General features: G+C 39.3%; 1 pseudogene; it reads left to right on the top strand.

Moving 5' to 3' along the window:
• Positions 1-3,608: 3,608 nt before the first annotated feature.
• The window catches only part of LOC142454661 (bifunctional phosphoribosylaminoimidazole carboxylase/phosphoribosylaminoimidazole succinocarboxamide synthetase pseudogene), a 78,173-nt pseudogene continuing 69,765 nt past the window's right edge, over positions 3,609-12,016 (top strand).

Consider the following 12,016-nt stretch of genomic DNA (forward strand, 5'->3'; position numbering starts at 1 on the left):
AACCTAAAATCAGGTTTTTAAAAATCATTTATCATAAAATGAAAGCAATTCTAACTCTAATGAGATGTCGATCTTTCTGTTCATCAGAGACATTTAAAAATTATATTTATTGAAATGCTGCAATAGTGAGTATGTGGGGAAGGAAGCACTGTCATCCGTGTTGGTTGGAGAGTAAATTTTCATATGGAAGAAGATTTGGAAATTGGGATTGTTGTTGTCCACTTTCAGGTTGAACAAAACACTGCCCAGTAAGAACGATTGTTCTTATGTTTGAGCTCGTAGTTACAGCCACTGTGTCAATACATCTTGTTGAGGGCCTCCCTATTTTCCGCAGTCCTTCTAGTTTTCCAAGCATAATGACCTTCTCCAGGTAACGATCGCTTTGATAAAATGCCCATAGTGAGTGAGATGACGTCTCACCATCCTTGCCTCTAAGGAGCATTCTGGCTGCACTTCTTTCTAAGACAGATTTGTTGTTCTTTTGGAAATCCATGGTACTGTCAATATTCTTAACACATTGCTGTAATTACTGAACTACCTTTCTTAATTAATGATAAGATCACAATGGACAGACAGGAAGCCTTCACTTTATGCATTCGTTGTTGTTATTAGTTTCTGTCAAGTTAACAGAATGAAATATTGACTGTTCCTGTGCCATCCTCATAACTGTTGGTATGCGTGAGTTGTCCTTGCAGCTATTGTGGATTTGTAGACAAGAAAATCACAGGACTCGTAAAAAAATTCTGCAGTTTAATATACCATGTATTAATGAACTTTTAGGTGTTGAGTCCATTTGAAATAATAGGTTTACTAAGCAAAGCATATGTGGTCAATTGTATACATCCTGTCAGCTTCATCTTGCCTTTTCATGCTTTACTGTATATTGCAGTGTGATTGGAACATATATTCACAGGATGGCTCTTATTTCTCTAGAATATGAGGGGGGTACCCCCAAAGTGGAATTTTCCCCCAAAACTGCGTATTTAATTTTTTTTACAAAACAAATGTATTACCTTCAAAGTACTCTCCATTAAACTTAATACATTTGTCAAATCTGCTATTCCATTCTTGGAAGCTTTTTAAAAACTCACCTGTTTGGATGGCTGACAGCATCTCCCTCATTCTTTTCTTCACCTCTTGTAAGTCATCACATCACTGTCCTTTCATGTCCCATTTGTGGAAACAGAAGTTGCACAGAGTGAGGTCAGGTGAGTCAGGTGCATAGTGCAAGAGAGGCATGCTGTTTTTTGCCCTAAACTGGTGCACTGAGATGACTGCATGAGCAGGTGCATTGTCGTGGTGGCAAAATCAGTTCCCCCATCTGCCACAAATCAGGCCTTTTTTGTTTCACACCGTTATGCTATATTTGCAGAACATCTAAATATAAATCTTGATTAACAATCTGACCTGGTGGAACAAACTCCAAGTGCATTATGAATTGACATTTTCATCCATTTAGAAAGTTGGCAGATGTCCAGAACAAGGTTTTTCATCAATTGACATTTCCCCTTTTTTGAAATGAGAAAACTACTATGCCTGTGTTTTTCCCACAGCACTGTCCTTGTAAGTTATGTTCAATATCACAGCAGTTTCTGCAGCATTTTTCCTGAGCAGGAAAAAAAAATTATGGCTGCACATTGTTCTCTTAAATCAGTCATGACAAAAAGATGAGGTTGAAGTAAAACTGCTTTTAAGAAAAAATTCACTGTGACCAAAGAGAACCTTCCCAGGTGATGCCATTGGGTGCACTAAGCCAGAGTGAGTTGCTGGATGCTTTCCAAGTGGGAAAATGTGTACTACAAAAGTTCTGCCCAGCGGAGCTTTTTACCCTTTTCTGGGGGTTACCACCTCATATATACCAAGTAGAATAACCTTCTACTTCCTCTTTATCGGGGGTCTTTCTATAAAGAGTTACAGTCTTCAGAATCCACAGGGGCAATTCTTCCTGTCCTACAGGCGTGCTGTGCTTCGACAGTGATTCAATGGCAGTGGGTTTGGGAGTTTTGGGAGAATAATTCCCACTTTCCAAAATGCAGCGTATTTTTAAAGTAATTTGTTTTTCCTGATGATGTGTCCAAAGTCAGCGAACGAAGGTCTTGCCATCCTTGCTTGTTAAGGGCACCCTGATGATATTTCTTCTAAGACTAACTTGGCCATTCTTCTGGCAGTGCACAGGATATTTAATACACATCAATTCTCTTGTCTTTCATTTTCACTGTCCAGTTTATACATCCATGAGGTGGCTGGAAAAACCGTGACTTGGTTTGGACACATTATAGTCATCAAAATGGCATCTTTGTTTTTAATACTATAAAGAGGCCCTTTGCAGCAGATTTACCCAATCCAATTACCACCCCCACCCCCTACCCCCACACCACACACCTATCACATGGTTAAGCTCCAAAGACAGGGTCATTATTTAAAACTCATGATAGAAGATGACCACATCAGATAACAAAATGCAAAATGTTGGATAATGATATAGTCAATGAATGAAGTGAATATGTACATCCCAGCTTCTTGCCTACTAATCCCGCTCCTCTCTGGCTTCTTTAGCCCCTCCAGAAGGTCAGTAGTGCAAATCCAGCTGCGACTCTGCAGGAGAAAGGCAGGCAACACTTGGTATTCCTGTAGCATTACTGTCCTGGACATTGTTCTTCTACCCTATACAGCTGGCGTGAGGTGGCATAGACTGATGGCAGTAAGGTTTTCATTTTAATTTGTATCTCTTTGAAACTGCTAAGCAAAGGTCAGCAACTGGAGCCTGCCAGCTGTGCTGTCGGAGAAAGGTGAGGTTTTCTGCTCCCGATAAGATTTACAGCATCAGACACCTGCAAGCACAGGTACATTGTGCCTATAAGGTGGCTACAAATCAGAATCGACTCGATGGTAGAGAGGTTGTTTTATTTTTTTGTTTTTTCATTATCCTCTTTGCAACCATTTCCCTGAATTAAATGTCCACTGTTTCCAAAGCTTACTGCCCGAGACAAAGCAGAATAGTTTTTTAGGAGGCTCAGGATTTGTAGACAATAAATTTTTTTAAGGTATAAAAAATGTTCTTTTATGAACTCTCATCAAGAACCATAGAAAAAGATACCCAAAGAAAAGTGCTACATGGGGATGAAAAATATTTCATAGCAACTTACAAGCATAAACTAGGGAGTAAGTGGACTTAGCAGAAAAACAAGGTTAGGCATGAACTCATTCTGACAATTGATACATTGATAATGGATGATTGATAATTCTCTCTGAATTATATTTCAGGATAATCAGAGAGTTGCCAAAGGAAAATTCTTCTTTAATTGAAGAATCACAGCTAATAAATGTAGGACAAATGAGAGAATTAGAAAGTTATCATATTGCAACACCCAATGAAATAACAGATCCAGGTGACAATCAACAGCGATGGCTTAAACTATCAGGTGAATGGCTAATGGAAAATTATAATGACTGTATCTGCACAGATGCCACCGGATTCCTCTAATTAATCTAATGTCACCTAAAGTAGAACAAATATATATATTATGTGCCACAAATATAAGGCAATCGGAATTATACAGCACGACATATAGAACATCCCAGAAAGGAACTCGATGTAATTAGCCTGCATGTCTAAATACAAGTTTAAAAGGGATAAAAAGGAGACAGAAGAGTATGAAAATGATACTACAGAAATACAAGAAGCCAAATGCTACAGGTGGGTGATTGAACCTACTGCTCTGAATAAAGAATGCCGAAGGAAAGGAGAGCGCATTGACATGCATTACATGGGCTGGAGAAGAAAGACGAACCTACTGCAATGTGTGGCAATGTGCGAAAAGTCAGGTGTTGTAAACAATTCAAAAAACTAATTATAGCCAAGATATTAATGTGATATAAAGGAATTATTATGAATTGCGGTGGGCAGGGTAATGTTATTATGTCTGTACATGCTTGGGTGCTTTCAAGATCCCTATTTCTCTTAAAGGTATGAAATACTTATGGAGAAAAGGATATGATGGCTGGGATTTGCTTTAAAATACTCCAGTAAATCCTCTCCATTGGAAAATAATACAGTGTTGAAGTGGACTTAGATAAAGGCAGAAGATCAGACTAGTAACAATTGCCACAGTTCTGTGATGGGGATGGAAGGACACATTATACTAGTTGAGTTTTTGTAAGAATTTCTGTAGTAAACAGTTTAACATTATTTTCTTTACCAACTGCTTTGAGAACCAATTATATTATTTTTTTCTCAAATTTTGAATTAACTCCTGATTTACACAATATATAAAATATTTAAAACCAGAGAAAATATCTCAGTTAGTTTGGATTTCAAGTTCAAAGTGAGACGTTCTACACCTTCCAAACATCATGATAGATAATTCCTAAAGAGAACATTTAAAAGAGAAAAACTGCTATCCAACAAGATGAGCTCCTCAATGGACCAGAAGAGAAATATAACACAGAGAATTAATGATGTGAGAAGGGCTGATGCTGTAGGCCTTCTGGAGTTCTGGTTCTTTACACTAGGGATACGAAGACAAATATTTGTTTATCAACCTGCCACCTTCTTTACAAGACAATGAACTACTTGAAGACAGGAGCCATATGTCTTCATCTTAATATGCCTAAAATGCCTAAAAGATGCCTGGAACATATTAAGCTATAAATGAGTAAATAATGAACAAGTCAAAGCTTGAGAAAAAGTATGATAAATAAGACTAAAATAATGCAAAATCAAAAGAAAAATACACATTAAATTTGCATAAACACTAGCTGGGTATGTATTATCATTTTTCTGTTACAGAAGACCATTGGAAATATTCTCTCCACGGGGATGAGGAACTCCTATATCATGATTTTTTCTTTTCATTGGAAGAAGATGGAATAACCAGATTGAAGTCATAATTTACTTTTCTGAAGCAAAGTAGTATCAAGTAGGTGCTTTTACCAAAAGAATGACAGCACATATGCAATGAGGGAAGAAGCTATAAAACAGCCAGAGACCTCTGCTCAAAGCCTCATTTAGAAATCCTGCTTACTTACTTGAGTGAGACACATAAGTACATGTATGTGTGTGCAAATACATCAGAGAAACGTATCTCTTGAGGTTCTCTAGAGAAACAGAACCAGTAAAAATATACTTATATAATCAAATATATTACAATAGATATAAAGTCCAACCCAAACAATTTCACTGACCTTGAGTTGATCCTGAACCATCGGCACCTCATGAGACAAAACAGAGTTGTTCCTGTGGATTTCTCAGACTGTAGACATTTATGGGAGCAGAAAGCCTTATATTTTTCCTGAGTAGCACCGGAAGGGTTTCAAATCCTGACCTTGTGGTTAGCAGCCCAACAAATAATCCACCATGGCTCCTGTATATATTTTTTCCTGAAAAATTATGAAAACCAGAATTCTTTGAGACAACAGTATATAGGTTCTGAATATTGCCAGTAAACCCTAAACCTTATATCATTGCCACCTAGATGATTCCAACTCAGAGCCCACCCAGAGCAGAGTGGAACTGCCCCTGTGGGTTTTCAAGGTTTCTTAGAGCAGAAAGCCCCGTCTTTCTAAAGCAGGAGCCTGCACCAGGTGAGTTTGAGCTGCTGACTTTATGGTAGGCCGTGCAACTGATAGCCAACTGCACTCATAACCAGCTCAAAACCAACTACACTCTGGCTCTTGCAAGTATTGCTCATATATTCTCTGATGAAGATCAAAGAATATAGCCTTCAGTATGGATAACACCCCAACAGAAACAAAAACCCTGACAACTTGACCAATAAGCAACATTATGATAAATGGAGAAAACATTGACATTGGCAAAGATTTTGTTTAACCTGGATCCACAATCAATACTTACAGAAATCAAATGATGTATTGCTTTGGGTAAATCTACTGTAAGAGACCTGTCTAAGGTGTGGAGTATTAAGGTACTCTTGCCTCAACCCATGGTATTTTAATTTGCCTCACGTGAAAGCTAGACAACGAATACAGAAGACCAAAGGAGAATTAATGACGGCAAGTCATGGTGTTAGAAAAGATTAATGACTGCTGAAGAATATCACAGACTGCCAAAAGCAGGAACAAATCTGACTTGGACAAAGTATAGCCAGAAGACTCTTTAGGAGCAAGGGTGGTTAGACTTTGTATCCTATACTTTGACCATCTTCTCAGGAGGAACTGATGCACAGAACCGACTAGAACTGCCGAATTGTATTTCTGAGGCAGCTATCTCAACAGAAGTAGTTTTCCAAGAGCCTCATCTGGAAAGGGGTGATAGAGTGGCTTCAATAATGGGCTCAAACCTATTTAAGATTGTGATGACGGTGTATGACTAGGCACTACTTCATTCTGCTGTACATAGGATTGTTATGAGTCCAAACTGACTTGGCAGCACCTAACAGCAACAATATATTCAGAGAAAGAAGGAAGGTTAATTTATGTTTTAAACAATATGTCTCATGGGATTAGCAGAAGGGGCTGACAAATTCAAAATTCAAATGTGAGGAGACAAGCTGGAAACTTATGTCAGGGTACCCGCTCTGACACATCATCATGGGTCCGGTAGGTGCAGTTGTACAGCAATTATAAGTAAAGATTATAGGAAAGTCATAGAGAACATGCGAGATAGAAGAGAGATTGAAATAATGGAGTCAGACACATTTCATGGTAGCATGCTCACCCCAGCCTCACTTGGTGCTCCACATGGAGAGAGAGCTATCTTTATTGATAACCAAGGCTTTTATATTCTCTGGGACATGCAAGCCCATAATTATAGGTGAGGACATACGTCACAGGAAAGGGTTGTGCTATATGTAATATAGTAATGGGATGGGGGCGATGATCTAGGGGTATACACGCAATAGGAAGAGTAGGGATTGGGGGTATACATGTAACAAGATGGGCGGACCTCAGATTCAGGATGGCAGCTTAATTTTGGATGTCACTGAGCTGGTTTGACCTGCTCTCTGGCTCACTACAGAGGCCATTACCAGTAGGGTGTGAACTCCACCTACAGGAACCAAATGGATGACTGCAAGCCTTTAGGCAGAAGTAGCCCATTGTCCTTAACAGCAGGGAGCACAGCCTACCTATGGTGGGACCAGACAGTAGTCTGGCAACTGACTGCCTTCAGGAAGGATATCTCTAAACACCTGACTTCCCACCACACACTGGCAAGAAGTCTCTAATGTTTGGCATGTCTTTGGGGGAGACAAAGCTGGGGAAAGGTCTCTTTATAATTCCACAAACTTATATAGTCTTTTGTATCAAAATCAGTGTTCAGGCAACAGGACATGGGAAGAGTGGCCGAGTGTGTCCATTCATAGTCTGGAGACAGAGTACAACCTATGGAAAAACTTTCCCTTTGCTCTTCAGGCCTTCAAACGGATGGGCCTTCTTGACTGCTAGTATCACCGCCCCACATGATGGAAGGTGATCTATTTTAATTAAGGCCACTTGATTTAATCACATGTAAATACTTCTTGGTAATATCTAGGCTAGAGTTTGAGCAAACCACTGGTCACCATAACGTAGTAACCAGGTTGATCTATAAAATTAACCATCAGTCTTTATCTCTCAAATAAGGTGCCAATAGTTATTAGATGCCACAAGAACTCAGAGTATTAAAAGGACCAAGTACCCCACTCCTTTCTTAGAATTGTCTTGCAATTTTATATGGAGGTGCTGAGCTTGTCTGGATATTTCAGGCCAAATACTTTTGTGCTCACTACACAAAAACTATTATAAATTGGAGATCCAGGACTGTTTAGACTAGCAAGGGAATTTTGTGTGTGTGTGCAAGGCGAGGCGGGGGATTGTAACCGCTATGGAAAATATCTCAGTACTGTTTGCATGATATTTAATGCAGAGTAACAAAAGGGAAATCCTTTGCGTATCTCTTTGAGAGTCTTACCTCTTCTATCTTCAATATCCCTGGGCTGTGCAAACTGAATGTCAGTAAAAAGGTTGAGAGTTTGAATTGATCTAGTGGTGCTATGAAGAACAGCCTGCCCATATATGTCTGCAAGTCTAACCCACTGCCATTGAGTCATTTATGACTCACGGTGACCTGACACACAGACTAGAACTGTCCCACTGGGTTTCTGTGGGCTATTATTGTAACAGTAGCAGCCCGCCTCATCTTCCTTCCACAGAGCAACTGGTGAATTTGGCCTGTCGATTAGCAGCCACTGTCCCAGAAGAGCTTCTTCTGCAGAGATTAGCTTAAAGAAATCTAGGGAGTAAATCTTTCTGTAACGCGTGGTGTTGTCATGGGTTGGATGCAACGGCAATAAGGTTTCCGTGGCATCGGGATTTCTGTGTCATTTTTAATTAAAAGGCTCAACTGATGGTTTAGCTAGAGAAGTAGCCCAGCAGACGTAAAGCAAACCTCCGCAAAATGAAAGACTAAATAGCTTATCTGTTATAAATATGCGTCAAATTGAGCTTCCACGTATCACATAACATAGTGAGTGGTTGGTCGCAGAGGTGTCCAGAAAAAGTCATTATTTCCCAGTCAGAATCTTCCACCTCTCTCAAATTTCTTAAATAGGTGCAAGAATTATGTTCAATGGCAGTTGTTGCTAATTTAATACATTGAAAACGTGAATATCAATTTTGTGGTACTTTGTGTCAATAAAGTGGACAAACTGTAGTATTGAACTCTAAGCGCTGGTGCCAAATCTGATTGGCCAGCTTTGTGACCTTGAGAAAATCACTTGACTCCTTAACACTATGTCCTTGCAGCTGGAGAATGAGGGGTGCAGGCCAAGGTTCAATCCCGGGGGGTTATCGTTACTTGACGCTCAGTCTTATAATTCTAGGCTCTGTAATAAATGTGCATAAAATAAATAAACATTTAAAAAGCCACACAGACACGCAGATGGGTCAGTAAGAATACTGAGAATCTTTGGCACCTGCTGATGTGTGTGCAGGAGCCCTGGTGGTGATGGCAGGTAGATGTTCCACAGATCACCTAATGAAAACCCGCCAGCTTCTCCTCAGAGAAAGGGGTAATTCTTTCCCCTTGTAAGGATTTGTGGCTCAGAAGCCTTCCCTTGGGTTACTGTGAGTCAGCATCAACTTGATGGCAGGGGTCTTTGGCTGAGTTGTGTGTGATAGTACAGCAATGGAGTAAGAGTATGAAATTGTGTTTTTGATTTTTCTTTTGACTGAGGCTCTTAAAATGTTTACATTCAAGTGTTGTGGAAAGTACAGGGAATCAAAATTTTATGCATGCATGTTTAGTATCATATCTAAACATATGACACAACTTTGACCTAAAAGTTGTTTTTCTAACATGAGCAATAGTAATGATATGACAATCCTTCTGTATATCGTGTTTATAAAATGTCACTTTTGTTCTTGAAAGAGGCTATGTGGCAGAAATATGAACAAATTAAAGTTGTGTGTTATTACACATGTGTGCTTAAGTCTGAATTCCACCAAATATTTGGTTTTGAGAGGATGTGAACAGAACTCCTTGAGTTGTAATCAGAATTCCCTTTTGTCCTGAGATGTGAATAAAATGAAACTCGTTTATAACCTGTCACCTCCTTTTGGCACTTTGTAATTTTATCTTCAAACTCTAGTGACATGGCTTAGTCTATTTTTGGTCTCTGCAAAGTTGTGCACTTGAAGTAGGAGCAGTAGTGGCAAGACGTGAGAGATAGTGATTGACAAGGCATGTAATTACTCTTGATATCAAGACTTGGACATGCTGTTTATTGGAAGTTCTTTCTTGTTAAAATGACATCAAGGAATGGGTAAGTGTAATAGATGTCCAAAGGCAAATTATATATATATATACACACACACACATATAAATTACCCTTTTATTTAAAAAAATCATAGATGGAGGGTCACAGAGGTAAGAGAAATTCAGAAGAAAAGACTGGTATCAACATCTACAATTAGCCAGGGCTATTGGAACATTGCACGAATCTTAGACTCACTTGCTTTGACACATCAGCAGAAGGGACTGGCCCCTGGAGACGGAAGGACATCATGTTTGGTAAAGTGGAAAAGTGTGGGGAACCCTCAAAGGACTGAATTGACACAATGGCACCGCATAATGGACACACACTTAGCAATAATCATGAATATGGGTGGCGATGGGGGATGTTTTATTCTGTTACACATAACATTATACCACAACTCAGACTAAATTCAACAGCATCTAACAAGAGCCGTACTAGCGTCCACTGTAAACAGTAGAACCAAGGATTGAATTCAGAGCCAGTTAACGACGAAGTCTATGTGGATTCAGCAACTAGGCAAATATTCTGCTCCCATATCCTCTTTTTGTCACTCCTCAGTTACATGTTTTGCCTAAATGTCTTAGGTTTAAGCAACTTATAGTGTGAACATATGATTTCTGGCATGGTAGGCAATATTTCTGAGAAGCTCAGATGCACATAATGACCATGTTTTTACCTGTTAGCATTTTTTTTCATTCTAAAAGCATCCTATCAAATTCGATAAACTTGATACATTTTGTAAATCCCTGTGCGTTCTATAATGCTGTCAGAACTTCCTGGGGGCTGCCTCCTAGGTTCAAAGCTTCATATTCCATAACCTTTTTGAGAAGGGCTTACTATGAGGAGGCACTAGTAAGTGCAGTGCATTTCACAAATGTCCCACTTCCCATGGAAATTCTTCATCAGCACAGTGGGTTTCCCATATGTATTGCCACACATAGTATTTCTTCCTCAGAGTTCAAGAAGATTTGCGGAAACAAAGTATTGCTAACTTAACTTTTGTTCGCACTTTCTGCTCAACATAAACCAGCCTAACTTAACGAGTGCCTTTGACGTATTGGAGAAATAATTAAATTTAATTTTCATGTACAGGACGCAAGCAAAAAAAAACAAAAAACTTCAGTCCTTGCAATGACTGAAACTATCCTATCACCTTCACACCTTCGAAAGGGAAAGGAAACGGAATTCTCAGAGAATAGTACATCCCACAAAGCTCAAGTAAAACATTCCAGAAGAAAGCAGTCTCTGCTGATATTGCAGCTTTTATTTTAGCCTTTAGAGAAGAAGATGGGAATGTACTTGGAACAAAGAAAAGGGTAATTTGACCTATATATTATCAAAATTCACTAGCTTTTCAGGGGCAGGCCCGTGAGAAAAGCCTTCTTATCATATATTTCACACTGTCAGCAAGTTACTGGAATGGTGTTGGCCCTTTACTATTACCGATGATTTATATTGCTAATAATAGCGAAAACAAAAGCCTAACTGCAACGAGATTCCCTTTAGAGTTCAGTCTGTGCTTAATGATTTCTAAAGTTTCAAATAACACTACAGTGAGACAGTCTTATTGTTATATATATTTACCGTTGAGAACCCTACTTCTCAGAGAAATGAAGCAATTTTCTTGATGTCATAGAGCTCTGGAAGGACTAGGTCGGCCTTGATGTCTCTAAAGCTTGTGCCCTTTCTAACACAATGTATGAGAGTTAAAGGTACCATATCTAAAAGAACATCAGTTGGTTCCAAAGCTGGGCATCGCACTTACTGGCTATCATGTCAATGTAATACTTGTGAAGCTCAGGTTCCTCCTGTATAACTATAGATAATAACAATAATATACATGTAACAGGGCAACTTTGAGGGTTAAATGAGTTAATATAGAGAGAGGGCTTAATTTTCCACCTGGCCTCTAGTATTCATGCATGTTGTTGTTGCTATTGTTGGTTGCAACTCACAGTGACCTTAGGACACAATAGAAGGAAGCACTGCCCAGTCCTGTGTCATCTTCACAATTGTCCCTATGCTTGAGTCCAATGTTGCAGCCACTGTGTCCATCCACCTCCTTGAGGGCCTTGTTCTTTTTCACTGCCTCTCCTCTCAACCAAACATGATGTCCTTCTCCGGGGCCTGGTCTCTCCTGACAATAGACCCATATGCATATGAAACAATTGAAAATATCCTGGCTTGGGCCAGGCACACCTTAGTATTCAAAGTAACACCTTTCCACACTTTAAATAAGTCTTGCGCAGCAGACATATCTA

This window comes from Tenrec ecaudatus, chromosome 8, assembly GCF_050624435.1.
Source record: "Tenrec ecaudatus isolate mTenEca1 chromosome 8, mTenEca1.hap1, whole genome shotgun sequence".
NCBI classification, from domain to species: Eukaryota; Metazoa; Chordata; class Mammalia; order Afrosoricida; family Tenrecidae; genus Tenrec; species Tenrec ecaudatus.